Below are 13548 nucleotides of genomic sequence, written 5' to 3' on the forward strand. Positions count from 1 at the left end.
GAGGATAGGGGACTGGCGCTGTGGTGTAGTGGGTAAAGCCACCGCCTGCAGTGCCTGCGTCCCATATGGACACTGGTTCAAGACCTGGCTGCTCCACTTCCGATCCAGCTCTCCGCTATGGCCTGGGAAAGCAGTAGAAGATGGCCCAAGTCCTTGGGCCCCTGCATCCACGTGGGAGACCTAGAGGAAGCTCCTGGCTCCTGGCTTTGGATCAGTGCAGCTCCGGCCATTGTGGCCATCTGGGGAATGAACCAGTGGATGAAAGCCCTCTCTCTCTCTGTGTCTCTCTCTCTGTCTCTGTCTCTCTCCTTCTCTCTCTGTGAAAATCTGACTTTCAAATAAATAAATAAATCTTTAAAAAAAAAAAAAAAAGAGGATAAATGTGGAGATGTCTATGGAGAGCTCAGGTTCCAGACAACTCCCACATACACTTCTCAGGAGGATTCTGGATGAAAAGCTTGGAACTGGGCCTTTTTAGGAAATACAAAGATATATTTAAAAAATCTGAAATCTATACATATAAGAGGTCTTCAAAAGTTCATGTAGAGAATGATGCTGGATTTCAAAACATTTTTGCAGCAAAATAAACTCACCTTCTCATTCCATTTTTCCACAAACTTTTTGAAGTATTTTTCTATGTTCTTCGTTATTCCTGCTGATGTTGTGGATCGTCTCCATTCTTCCTTGCTAGACCATGGCTTTAGTGCGTGTGTGACTCTTCTTCCTCCTTTTAAACTGCACCTAGTTTTCAAAACGCCCCATTCTTTAAAAAAGTGGCATGTTTTCTTATTTTCCCACTGCTGCAGAAACTGGTTGAAAGACTTCTCTACTATCTGGATGCTACCTTTCTGTACCAAAAAGCAACACTGTCCAAGTGAAGTGAACTTCATTCTCATCTTTTCCATTAATTGTCTCCCTCACTAATCTGATCTTTTTTTTAAAAAATATTTATTTATTTGAAAGAGAAGCAGAGAGAGAGAGAGAGAGAGCGAGATCTTCCATTTGCTGGTTCATTCCCCAAATGGCCACAACGACCAGGGCCAGGCCAGGACAAAGCCAACAATAGCCAGGAGCTTCTTCCAGGTCTCCCACGTGGGTGCAGGGGCCCAAGCACTTGGGCCATCTTCTACTGTCTTCCCAGGTGGACCGGCAGGGAGCTGGAGTGAAAGTAGAGCAGTCATGCTCCATCTGGTGCCCACATGGGATGCTGGTGCTAGAGGTGGCAGCTTAACCCACTATGCCACAGCACCATGCCTAATCTGAGCTTTTTAAAGAGATTAATCTTTCGGGGCAAGCATTTGATTCAGTGGTAAGATGTTGCTTAGGACGACTGCCTCCAATATCAGAGTGCCTGGTTCAAGTCTGAACTCTGCTTCTCACCCAGCTTCCTGCTATTATGCGCATAATGGCACAAGTACTTGGGTCCCTGCCACCAGTGTGAAAGACCTGGATTGAATTTCTGGCTCCCATCTTTGGCCTGTCCCAGCACTAGCTGTTGTATACATTTGGATGGGAACTCACCCCCCTCTCTCTGAGTGAAGGGAAAACAAATTCAAATTTTAAAAAGCAAGATGATTTTTTCATCTTTGTATCACCGAGGCTTTTCCCAGACCTGGTATATAGTATGTCCTCAATAAATGTATAACGTTATAATATATTTGAATATTGAGAATCACCAAACATATGTATTCCCTCTATCCCTTCTGCTGCCTACACACAGAACCAGTGAAACAATTCCTTAAAATAGCTTATTTTTAATGACCTCAAAGTTACACCTTTATACTCATTCTTTTCTTTTTTTCTCTTTGGTTATCTTTATTAGTGGCTAATGCCCTTCTTTCCCATACTATAAGAAGATTACTTCAATTAGTGTTAACCGTCTCCTTCCTCGTGCCCCTTCCCCCACTCTCTTGTGGGAATTTTCTTGGTGTTTTTCCATCCCTTTCAGATTTAATGGTGTAGATGGTAGGTGAATTGGGGTTGCAGATTGGTGGAGTTATATAACGGGCACACTTAGGATGATGGTTTTGTGGCCTTACTGCTCCCACCCTTTTTTAAAGAAGGTGTCAAAGATCTATGAGATCTTAGATTTTAGTTGCTGTTTGCCTTCAAGTGGTAGAGATGAGCTGGCCAAGCAGTCTCCTCCAGAATTTCCAGCAAGTCCAGGAAGATAGCACAGGACTTCAAGGGCCCCAAGAGCCTTCTGCCCCAAGATATGCCCCCAGTAGCTTGTGTTGGTGTCTGAAGTCTCTGTATTTGGGAGTATTCTCTCAGGTTGTAGGCTCATTGGGATCTTGAGCCCTAAATAAATTCCTCAAACTTGTTTGCCTCTAGGCACAGATGCTTCTTGACTTATGATGGGATATCATCTGGATAAACCTATTGTAAGTTGGAAATATCACATGTTGAAAATGCATCGAATACACTCAGCCTCTCAAATATGGTAGCTTCACCACACAGCATGCTGGACTATCTGTGGCTTTCCCTTTTGATCCCAGGGATGATGGGAGCTCTGGCTCACTGTCCAGTGTCCCCAGAGAGTCATGTACCATGTATGGGCAATACAGGAAAGTATCTAAATCCAAAACTGGAAATACGGTTTCTACTGAATGTGCATGGCTTTCACACTATCATTAAGCTGGAAAATCATAAGTCAGGGGCCTAGTGTATTTGCTTTATTACAGCCAACAGAAACCTACTCAGAATAGCTTTAGAAATACACAGAATTGTATCCAAATGATGCAAGTGTTATTTCCCAAGACAAGGACAGATAATGGCTTGGAAACTGATTCTTGGAAATTTTTGTTTGTTTCTGAGAATTCCTAATTCTGAGGCAACTATTCTCTCTGAGGCTGTGTGATCCCTTGCTTCTGCTATTCCTAGCTGGGAGTAGCCCTTGGCCCTCTCATGGCAGGAAATGGTCACTTCGACTCCATGAACCCCTCAACTGAAGGATTGACAAGGACCTAACGTCTCAGAGACCCAGTTCCAAATCCCCTAGGGAACTGGATTGCCTCAGTTCTGGTTAGGAGTCCACTCACCTGGCTTGGGGAGCAGGCTCCCACCCAAGCCACAGTGCCATGGGAGCAGGCTTTCAGAGCAGGTGACATGCAAAGCAGATCTTCCAAGTCTGTGGGGAAACAGCAGAAACAATGAGACTCTCCCCCTTCAATATCCCAGGAGCAAATACCTTTCCCCACATTAACTCCTTGTGTCTGACTAACTACGGGGTCCTCAGATAAAAAATGTGTATTTGAAGCCCCTGCCCCCTTGCCAACCTTCAGTGCTGGAGACTGAGACCGCCCTGGATGGTACTGCAAAATAGACAGAGAGGTCATTGGCTGGGAAACAGCTGCACAAGGAAGAAAACAATGTTTTAGAGAACACTTCTGGCCAGCTGTTTGTAATCAATGTAATAGCCACATGGAGTTTTTTTTCTCTATTTCATTTTTGCTTTTGACCCGACAGGGACTTTATGTATTAGTTCATTTCCTTGTGCTGTCTTCCAGCTGAGAACTGAAGTTCAGCTTGGTCAGGTGATGCACCTGGGGTTACAAAGCCCATTAACATCCCCGACTTCTATCTCCACCCCTGATTCTGTTGGTTCTGCCCTCTATCCCTCCCCCACTCTCTCCAACTCTACATTTCTTCCATCTGATAACCTTATCTGATCTTGCAGTTAAAGTATGCTGTGGAAAAAATAACTCAGAAACCCCGAGAACCCTTTGTGAACAAGCTGTGGTAAGGATTTCCTTGGAATTTCCCTTCAGCTTCTCAAGCTTGGTAGCTCAGCATTAGAAAGTCATGTTAATACCACTGAAGGGCTTAGAAACAAACTGTGGAAAAAGAATAAAAATCATGTGATAGTAGTTGATAAAGACAGCTCTAATGTGATAGGGAAGTGTGTACATTCCTCCCCAGGATCTGGCTTGATCTGAACCTTTTCTGTGCAGAATTCACAGCTCATTAAGTTAGCCAGTAACATCTAGCATCAACCAAGGCCATGATTAATGTTTAAAGAAACTTGGGCAATGCTAAATGCTACTGTTTTATTTAGTTGATTATTTTTAATTTTTGTTCTATTTGAAAGGCTGAATGACAGAAACAGAATCTTCCATCTGACTGTTCACTCCCCAAAAACCCACAATAACTAAGGCTAGACAAAGCCAAAGCCAGGATCCAAGAACTCAATCCAAGTCTCTCACATGGGCGGTGGAGACACAACTACTTGGGCCATCACATGCTGCCTCCCAGAGTGTGCACTAGCAGGAACTGGAATTGGAAATAGAACTGGGACTTGCACACAGATACTGAGACAAGGGATATGGGGGACCAAGAGGTGTTGTAGCTACCGGGTCAAGTGCCTATCCTCCTATTATTATTTTTTTTTAAAGTCACAACTGTGTTGAAATGGGTCAGTCTTGGGGCTGGTGTGTGGCAAGCAGGTAAAGCCACCACCTGCAATGCTGGCATCCTATATGGGCACCAGTTCTACTCCTGGCTGTTCCATTTCCAATCCAGTTCCCTGCTTATGTGCCTGGGAAAGCAGTGGAAGATGGTCCAAATTTTGGGGTCCTACAACCACGTGGGAGAACCAAAAGCTCCTGGCTCCTGGCTTTGGCCTGGCCCAGCCGCAGCCATTGCGGCTGTCTGGGGAGTGAGCCAGCAGATGGAAGACCCCTCTATCTCTGTATAACTCTTTCAAATAAATAAAATAAATCATTTTAAAACAGAAAAAGAAAAGAAGAAATGAGTGTCTTTTCTCCAAAGAGCTTTTACCCCCTGGGTAGATTACAAATAATAATAATAGTTGATGTTAACAGATACTGTATGCCAGATTCCCTAATCCTAAAAGTAACCCAACAGGTAGACATATTTTTCCCATTTTAGTGAGAGCAGACCTCTCTCTCACTCTCTTCCTATCTCTATATCTCTCTCTAGCTCTTTCAAATAAATAGATGAATCTTTTCCTAAAAATTAAGTCAAAAGCCAAGAGGTCTAAGAACTGTTTGTTCAGGATTTCAGTCACTGTTACTCATGAACCAGCCTTCATCTGGAAATTCCAGTCTCTCCCACCAGAGGGCAGTTATCACATCTGAAAAAGGAATTGGCTGCTGGATTCACTTCATTCCTCCACATTTCCACATTGTTTTACAGCTCTGTACAGACTCTGAGAAATTACTATGTCATTGCTTCCCCCCTCCCCAGCAACTTAAAGAAGTCTATGATGACTTAGAAATCATTTCCCAAGATGGGAGTGTTAAACTGGGCCAACAACAAACGCTTGTATTGCTCCTACTTTGGGAGTAGAAACCCAGAGTGAAACACTGAATGACAGAGTCCAAAAGCATCCTTTTGGGGCTGTCACTGTGGCGTAGTCGGTTAAGCCTCTACCTGCCATGTCAGCATCCATATAAGCACCGGTTCCAGTCCCAACTGTTCCACTTCCTACCCAGCTCCCTGATGATGCACCTGGGAAAGTAGCAGAAGATGACTGCTGTCACCTTCATGGGAGACCCAGATGGAATTCCAGACTCCTGGCTTCAGCCTGGCCCAGCTCTGACCATTGCAGCTATTTGGGGGATGAACCAGCAAATGGAACATCCATCCCTCTCTCTCTCTCCCTCTGTCTCTGACTCTTCCTTTCAAATAAAAACGTTGTTTCTTTCCTAAAAAAAAAATAAGCGTCCAAACTTCATCTACTACTTTTTTCCCAACAAAACCTTTTATTTAATGAATGTAAATTTCATAAATACAACTTTAGGAACATAGTTATTCTTTCCACCATACCCACCCTCCCACCCCCACTCCCACCCCACACCCCCACTCCCACCCCACCACCTCCTCCCTCTCCCCTTCCCAGTCCCATTCTCCATTAAGATTCATTTTCAATTAACTTCTTTCTTTCTTTCTTTCTTTCTTTCTTTCTTTCTTTCTTTCTTTCTTTCTTTCTTTCTTTCTTTCTTTCTCTCTCTCTCTCTCTCTCTCTCTCTCTCTCTTTCTTTCTTTCTTTCTTTCTTTCTTTCTTTCTTTCTTTCTTTCTTTCTTTCTTTCTTTCTTTCTTTCTTTCTTTCTTTCTTTCTTTCTTTCTTTCTTTCTTTTTGACAGGCCGAGTGGACAGTGAGAGAGAGAGAGACAGAGAGAAAAGTCTTCCTTTGCCCTTGGTTCACCCCCCAATGGCCGCCGTGGCTGGCGCGCTGCAGCCTGCACACCGCGTTGATCCGAAGCCAGGAGCCAGGTGCTTCTCCTGGTCTCCCATGCGGGTGCAGGGCCCAAGGACTTGGGCCATCCTCCACTGCACTCTTGGGCCACAGCAGAGAGCTGGCCTGGGAGAGGAGCAACCGGGACAGAATCCGACACCCTGACTGGGACTAGAATCCTGGGTGCCGGCACTGCAGGCAGAGGATTAGCCTATTGAGCCTCGGCGCCGGCCAATTTTCAATTATCTTTGTACACAGAAGACCAACTCTATACTAAAAGATTTCAACAATTTACACACACACACAAACTGTTTGATAACAAGTTTTACAGTTAACTCTCATAATACAACTCATTAAGGATGAAGGTCCTACATGGGAAGTTAGTGCACAATGACTCCTGTTAATTTAACAATTAACAGTCTTATTTATGATGTCAGTGACCACCTGGGACTCTTGATATGAGCTGCCTAGGCTATGGAAGCCTTTTGAATCCACAATCTCCTTTGCCCATTTCTTAACTGGGCTGTTTGTTTTGTTGTTGTTGAGTTCCTTGATCTCTTTGTATATTCTGAATATTATTCCTTTATCAGTTGCATAGTTTGCAAATAATTTCTCCCATTCTGTCAGTTGCCTCTTCACTTTCCCAAGTGTTTCTTTTGCAGTACAGAAACGTCTCAATGTGATGTAATCCCATTTGTTAATTTTGGCTTTGATTGCTGGTGCCCCTGGTGTCTTTCCCAAGAACTCTTTGCCTATGCCAATGTCTTGCAGGGTTTCCTCAATGTTCTCTAATAATTTGATGGTGTCAGATCATAGATTTATATCTTTAATACATTTTGAGTGGATTTTTGTGTAAGGTGTAGGGGTCTTGCTTTATGCTTCTGTTTAGATTTTCTATCTTTCATGGCTCAGTTTAGGTAGGTTGCATGTGTCCAGGAATCTATCCTTTTCTTCTAAGTTTCCTGGTTTGTTGGCATACAGCTCTTTGTAATAATTTCTGATAATTCTTTTTATTTCTATGTCTGGTGTCTGCTGTTACATTTCCTTTGTCATCTCTAATTTTATTAACTTGGATATTCTCTCTCTTTTTTGGTTAGTTGGGCCAATAGTTTGTCAATTTTTTTTTTTTCAAAAAACCAGCTCTTCATTTTGCTGATCTTTTGTATTTTTGTTTCAATTTTGTTGATTTCTTCTCTAATTTTAATGATTTCTTTTCTCCTATTAGTTTTGGGTTTGGTTTGCTGTTGTTTTTTATGTCCCAGAGATGCACTGATAGCTCATTTGTTTGGTGCCTTTCCAATTTTTTGATGTAGGCACCAATTGCTATACTTTCCTCTTAACACTGCTTTTGCTGTATCCCATTAGTTTTGATATGTTGTATTGTCATCCTCATTTGTTTCCAGAAATTTTTTGATTTCTCTTTTGATTTCTTCTATGACCCACTGTTCATTCAGGAGCACGTTGTTCAGTCTCCATGTTTTTGCATATGTTCTAGAGGTTCCTGAGTTGCTGATTTCCAGATTCATTCCATTGTGGTCCAAGAAGATGCATGGTATGGTTTCAATTTTTTTTTAATTTGCTGATACTTGCTTTATGGCTTAGCATGTAGTCAATCCTAGAGAAGGTTCCATGCACTGGAGAGAAGAATGTATATTCTGCAACTGTAGGATGAAAAATTCTGCAGATATCTGTTAGATCCATTTGGTCTATAGTGTTGATTAACTCTGCTGTTTCCTTGCTGATTTTCTGTCTAACTGATCTGTCCATTGCTTAAAAGTGGGGTATTTGAGTCCCCCATTACTATTGTATTGGGGTCTATGTTTCCCTTTATATCCCTTAAAATTTCTTTTAAATAGCCAGGTGCCCTGCAATTAGGTGCATATTCATTTATAATAGTGGCATGTTCCTGTGGATTTGATCCCTTAATCATTACATAGTGCCCTTCTTTGTCTCTTTTAACAGTTTTTGTGTTAAAGTCTATTTTGTCTGATATTAGGATGTCTATCCCAGCTCTTTTTTGGTTTCTGTTAGAATGGAATATCTTTTTCCATCCTTTCACATTTGTCTGTGTGAATCTTTGTTTGTGAGATGTGGTTCTTGTAGGCAGTTTTTGTTTATTAATCTAATCTGTGTCTTTTAACTGGAGAGTTGAGGCCATTTACATTCAAGGTGACTATTGATAAGTAATGACTTTGCCCTACTATTTTTCCATAAATAAATATATATACTTTGGATTTCCTTTGTACTTTTACTGGGAGGTTTTCTTCCTTTCTTTTATAGTGATGACCATGTTTCTGTGTTTCTGTGCAGCACATCCTTAAGCACCTTCTGCAGGGCTGCACGGATGGTGACAAATTTCTTTCAATTTCTGTTTTTTAGGGAAAGTCTTAATTTTACCTTCATTCACAAATGAGAGCTTTGTGGAGTGTAGTATTCTGGGCTGACAGTTTTTTTCTCTTAAGACTTGGAATATATCTCACCATTCTCTCTTAGCCTTGTAGGGTTTCTGATGAAAAGTCTGCTGTGAGTCTAATTGGAGATCCTCTGAGAGTAATCTGGTGTTTCTCTCTTACACATTTTAGAATCTTTTCTTTATGTTTTACTGTGGAGAGTTTGATTTCAATGTGTCATGGTGAAATCTTTCCTGGTCATGTCTATCAGGAGTTCTATATGCTTTCTGTACTTGATGTCCCTTTTTTTTTCCCTTCAAATTGGGGAAATTTTCTGTTATTATTCCACTGCAAAGGTCTTCTAATCCCTTCTTTCCACAGCTTCAGGAACTCATAGAACCCATATGTTGGGTCATTTGATAGTATCCTGTGGATTACCAACAGCATTTTTTAGTCTTCTAATTTTTTCTTATTGTTTTTGGTCTGACTGACCATGCTTTGCCTTCTAAGTCAGATGTTCTTTCTTCTGCTTCACCAGTTCTGTTGTTAAGGCTTTCTACTGCATCTTTTATTTATTCTATAGAATTCTTCATTTCCAAGATTTCATTTTGATTTCTCTTTAAGATCTCAAGTTTGGGGCCAGTGCTGTGGCACTGCAGGATAAAGCCCTGGCCTGAGGCTCTGGCATTCCATATGGGCACCGGTTCTAGTCCCAGCTGCTCCTCTTCTGATCCAGCTCTCTGCTATGGCCTAGGAAAACAGTGGAAGATGGCTCAAGTCCTTGGGCCCCTGCACCCACGTGGGAGACCTGGAAGAAGCTCCTGGCTCCTGGCTTCCGATCAGCGCAGCTCCGGCCATTGCAGCTGTCTGGAGAGTGAACCATTGGATGGAAGACCTCTCTCTCTGTCTGTGCCTCTCTCTGTGGCTCTTTCAAATAAATTTTTAAAAATCTTAAAAAAAAATCTCAAGTTCGTGGGAGAAATTCTCTTTCATGTCATGTACTGATTTCAGTAGTTGATGCATTTGCTTCTGATTTCATCTATGTAATCTTTTTTTTTTAATTTTTTTTATTTTTTGACAGGCAGAGTGGACAGTGAGAGAGAGAGAGAGAGACAGAGAGAAAGGTCTTCCTTTGCTGTTGGTTCACCCTCCAATGGTCGCCGCGGCCGGCGCGCTGTGGCTAGCGCACAGCGCTGATCCGATGGCAGGAGCCAGGTACTTATCCTGGTCTCCCATGGGGTGCAGGGCCCAAGCGCTTGGGCCATCCTCCACTGCATTCCCTGGCCACAGCAGAGAGCTGGACTGGAAGAGGGGCAACTGGGACAGAATCTGGCACCCCGACTGGGACTAGAACCCGGTGTGCCAGCGCCGCAAGGCGGAGGATTAGCCTAGTGAGCCGCGGCGCCAGTCTTATCTATGTAATCTTATGATCAACTTTTTGAATTCCATTTCTGGCATTTCTTCAATCTCATCTTCTTCACAATCTAGTGCTGAAGTGTTGTGTTCTTTGGGGGTGTCATATTGTCTTCCTTATTAATGTTTCTTGAATTGGTGCATTTGTTATTTGGCATTTGTGGAGATACTTGTTGGTTTCTCTCTCTCTCTCTCTCTCTCTCTCTCTCTCACTGTGGCAGCTTTTATCTTTGTACTATACCCCTGTGGATTAGTGGAGTGTCTGCTTTCAGTGAATATCTAGAGGCATGGAATGGGTGTGGTCAAGGAGTTCTGTTCAGTTCTCCAGGTTGAAGGGCATGTCTAAGGTAACACATCCAGGTTTGGTGTGGTAAATCTCTTCCCTTTTTTTTAATCAGAGGGGAAGTTTATTCTACTCAGCTGAACTCCTCTCCTCAAAGGAGACCAGTGCCTGAGAGCTAGCCCCAGTGGGTATAATATTCATCTGCTCTGCCACAAGGACCACACAAAGGATCTGTGTAGTCCTCAGTGTCAGCTCAGATTCCCCAGAAATGTCCTTCGCCAGGTCACCAGAAAGCCCTGAACATGTGGAGTCTCCCACAGTGACTGCCTGAAATCCCAGCCACACCATGAGCCCTCCCACAGAGCCTCAGTTTTTTCACAGTCCTGGCACACAAACCCCCCACAGTCACAAGCACCCAGCTCCCTGTTAATTCTCCCCACCAGAGTCGGGACTCTCTACTTGGCTGGTTGCTGGGCACAGACACGAACTGGCACAGCTGTTACATGTGTCCAAAATGGCACCCGCTCTATCAGCTTGTTACAGGACACTGTTGCAGGGTGATTGAGGAGAGAGAAACGTGCCCCTCCTTTTTTTTTTCCTCCTCTAGTTTGGCAGGTACACTATCCGCTATGGGGCTCCAAGCTGGGTTCCCTCTAGGCTCTTCCTGCAGCTTTAGCACCAGTGGCTTGGGCTGCTGCAGTCTGGTTTCACCTCACTCTCCAACGCTGGTGTGGAAGCTCTCGACTGCTGGGGTCCTGAGTTGTGGGTGTCCACACCCTCCACTTAGGTCCACTGTGTCCCTCTAATTTTTGTAGTGTTTCCTCTGCTGTTTTCTCCCTAATCCTTCCCTGAGACTGCACTCTCTCCACTTTTTTAAAACTATCTTCTTCTAGACTAGAGCACCAAGCTCCTTCTCTATTCTGCCATTTTGGAAACCCCGGCCCATCCAATACTTTATTATTTATTCCATTTACATTCCATCTGGGTTTTAGGAACTTGCATTTCTCTAGAAAATTAGTTTTGTATATTGAATTTTTTCATGAGGAGTCTAAAGTTAGCTGAGAAAAAGAATTGATGGATTTGATAAACAACAAGTAAGTTATTTCAAATAAGTATTTCAAGTATCTTATCTGCTTCTGATTTGGAGAGATTTTCAGAAAGAATTCTATTTATTGGTCACTTAGCATACTGCCTTATATAGAAAATGCTGTTTGGTTAGAATTAAATTCATTCTTCCCAATTTTACTGGGAGGTATGTTCAATTGTCATCTGCATTTTAGAAGTGAAGATAATAAAACAAACACAAGTGAAGGGACATCTTAAAGGGTACACGTAACCTTAGTCCATGTTCATAACCACCAAGAAGTAGTACATCTATCAGAGATGAGATGAGCCAAAGCACAGAGGTTTGGCAGATGTAAGAGGAGGGAGAATTATGCCTAGAAAATCAATGTCGGGATAAGGAGACTGAGGCAGTGTGACTGTGGAGGCTTTGTGGTTGTTCTTGGTAGCACTATAGCCTCCATTGCTTAGTCAGAGGCGACATTGCTTGAGGATGGCTGTAGACAACTATTCCCTGAGGCAGATGGCATTTCTGGCAAGGCCCTAGGGAGCTGATGCAAGCCCAAAGTCACACTGCCTAGCAGGAGGTTAGCATGATGAATGATTTTATCTGTCGACAGGTAAAGGATACCAAGAGAGTTGGCTAAACATTTCTGGGTGTGTCTGGGAAGATGTTTCCAGAAGAAATTAACAGTTGCACCAGCAGACTGAGGAAAAATACTGCCCACCACCATGTGGATAGGAATCATCCAGTTCATTGAGAGCCAGGATAGAACAAAAAAAGTGAGCAAAACTGGAACAAGAGTGAATTCACTCCCTCTTTTTTTTTTTTTTTAACTAGGACATTTATGTTTTCCTGCCCATGGAGATTGGAGCTTCTGGTTCCTGAGCATTCATACTCCTCAGAGTGGGAATGATTTGTGCCATTGGCTTCCAGGGTTCTCAGACCTTCAGACCTGGATTGAATTCCATCACTGGCATCCCTAGTTCTTTAGCTTGTGGGTGGCAGGTTATGAGATTTCTGGGCTTTCACAATCACCAGAGCCAATTACTATAATGAGTCACCTATTATCTATCACTTTGTATATCTTACTGGTTCTATGTCTCTGAAGAACCCTAATTAATATCCTGGCTAGCAGGTGGAAGGTATAGAAACTAGGATCCCTAGGATTCATCTCTGGGGAAAGAATAGCCGGACTGTAGAAGGGACACCATGGCAGCCACCACTGGTGAAGGCTCACAGCAGGATTTAGGGGCCTTCAGTGGGACCACAGACTTGGAAGGGAGATATCAAAGAGAGGAGAACATATTGGCCAGTGTTCAGCTTTATAAATTGTGCCAACTCCAAGGGTAGGAAGAAGTCCAATTTGGAATCTGGTTGGAGACCTGAGAGGCAAGGCAGATTCTTGGCTGTTGCAGCCAGGCAACAGGGACAGGAAGTTCACCGTCATTTCAGTTTCCTGTAGTATCGAGCCAATGCTGTTGGTGAGTTGTTTGCCTTCATTAAAATCAACTTCATAGCAGAAGCAAGGTTGAGCCTGAATACAGGCACACGGGTGAACTCAGTAGTTGGGACTCTAGGCAGGCAGAGTGACCACAGTGGAGCTCCTTCCGGGGTCTAACTCCTGGTTCCTGACATTTTCGTCTCTGAACTGTGTCCTGTGAATGTGACTCCAGCAAGATGACACTCTTTGCAGGGCTGGTATTGACGTGTAGTGAGTAAAGCTGCTGCCTGTGACACTGGCACCCTATAGGGACGCCAGCTCATGTCCCAGCTCCTCCACTTCCGATCCAGCTCCCCAATGGCCTGGGAAAGCAGCAGGCGATGGCTCAAGTACTTGGGCTCCTGCTACCCATGTAATCTTTTTTTTTTTTTTTTTTTTTTTTTTTTAAGAAATACTTAAAGCAGGGCTGGCGCCGTGGCTCAATAGGCTAATCCTCCACCTTGCGGCGCCGGCACACCAGGTTCTAGTCCCGGTCGGGGCGCCGGATTCTGTCCCAGTTGCCCCTCTTCCAGGCCAGCTGTCTGCTGTGGCCCCAGAGTGCAGTGGAGGATGGCCCAAGTGCTTGGGCCCTGCACCCCATGGGAGACCAGGATAAGTACCTGGCTCCTGCCATTGGATCAGCACGGTGCGCCGGCCGCGGCGGCCATTGGAGGGTGAACCAATGGCAAAGGAAGACCTTTCTCTCTGTCCCCCTC

This window comes from Oryctolagus cuniculus, chromosome 14, assembly GCF_051225735.1.
Source record: "Oryctolagus cuniculus isolate XC-2025 breed Fujian yellow rabbit chromosome 14, ASM5122573v1, whole genome shotgun sequence".
Taxonomy (NCBI): Eukaryota; Metazoa; Chordata; class Mammalia; order Lagomorpha; family Leporidae; genus Oryctolagus; species Oryctolagus cuniculus.